The sequence below is a fragment of the Austrofundulus limnaeus genome, unplaced genomic scaffold, assembly GCF_001266775.1.
Source record: "Austrofundulus limnaeus strain Quisiro unplaced genomic scaffold, Austrofundulus_limnaeus-1.0 Scaffold248, whole genome shotgun sequence".
In the NCBI taxonomy this organism is placed as follows: Eukaryota; Metazoa; Chordata; class Actinopteri; order Cyprinodontiformes; family Rivulidae; genus Austrofundulus; species Austrofundulus limnaeus.
In genome coordinates, this window is record NW_013952650.1 from 5,597 (window position 1) to 6,856 (window position 1,260).

General features: G+C 38.3%; 1 protein-coding gene and 1 long non-coding RNA gene across 2 annotated transcripts in view; one reads left to right on the top strand and one right to left on the bottom strand.

Moving 5' to 3' along the window:
• Positions 1-1,260, top strand: part of LOC106525910 (methyltransferase-like protein 22) — a gene marked incomplete at both ends in the record, with an annotated part of 5,015 nt that overhangs the window by 2,145 nt on the left and 1,610 nt on the right.
• The window catches only part of LOC106525911 (uncharacterized), a 3,637-nt gene that overhangs the window by 963 nt on the left and 1,414 nt on the right, over positions 1-1,260 (bottom strand). The gene's annotated exons all lie outside the window — the stretch shown is intronic.

Genomic DNA, 1,260 nt, shown 5'->3' on the forward strand with positions numbered 1-1,260 from the left:
CTGTATCAGGAGTGAAGATTACGTTTAGTCTCAGCTGGGTTTAGACAGAAGAGCTGCTTTTGATATGTATCAAATGATCCTTGTCACACTATAATATTTAGGACAAATTATGCCAACTTATGATTTTTTATTCCAACACTGAAGATGTAAACAAAAAAATCTATTGGAAGATTTTTTTGGATGCATGTATAAAGTAATGCAAAACATCAGAGTGAATATATAACCTATATGAGTAATTTAGTTGTAACAAATTTTTCACAAATCCACACAAGTTGTTTAAAACGTTACAGTGTGACAGGGTCTTAAGATTTTCTGAGTGTTTGGGTTTAAGTTTGTTGAAGGCTTTGGATTATTTCTACCACACTTGATATTATATGCAAAAATGGACAATAATCTGTTTTTATTACAAATAAATGTGAAGTACAAAACAAATGACAATGATTTTAATGGCAAATCTTTTTTGTTTTATTCAAATAAAGAGCTTATCTATAAATACCATAAAAAAGCTGTAGAACAGGGACGTCAAACTCATTTTCACTGAGGGCCACATGAGCGTTACAGTGGCCCTCAAAGGGCCAGTTGTAATTAACACTGATGTTTCTTGTTTAGCTTCAGGTAACTTCTGTTCATACTTTAGGCTTGCTTGCCTCCAGTGTTAAAGAAACTGAGCTTGTTTTTAAATCTAATAGTAGCTGAGAGTCAACACACGCCCTCAGCAATCTCCTTCACTTTGACATTCTTTTGCTTTTTTTCATCTCTTGTATGAGTTTCAGCTTTGGGTTTTTAATATAAAAATGTATGTAATGCTTAAAAACTAAAAAAAAAATTCCTTCCTTATTTCCGGAAGTACGCCCATATATGGAAAACGGTGCGCTTTGTCGCAGCGTCTTTGATGACGCAATGACGCAACCCGGCTACACATTGGAACGTCTGGGCTAAGAGTGAAATCTGCAAATTTCCTCTATTCGAACGGGCAGCAGCCTGTAGCACAGTGGGTTGAGCGTCGGCTTAGAATGTTAGTTAGTTTCCCGACCCGACCCGGCCAGGTTGGATCGATCCCGCCTCGTGTCGAGTCTCCAGTAGCTAGTAAAGAGGATTGATTCGGCTCCCAACGGGGTTCGCTTGGTGTTGACTCCGCCAAGGCCCAACAAGAGGAAAAGGAGGCACTGGAATTCAGTCTGAAGGCTTAGCGCTCACAAGGGCTTAGCAGTTTAGAATGGTTTCAGTTTTGCACATTCTATTTTTTGCTACATTCTATAT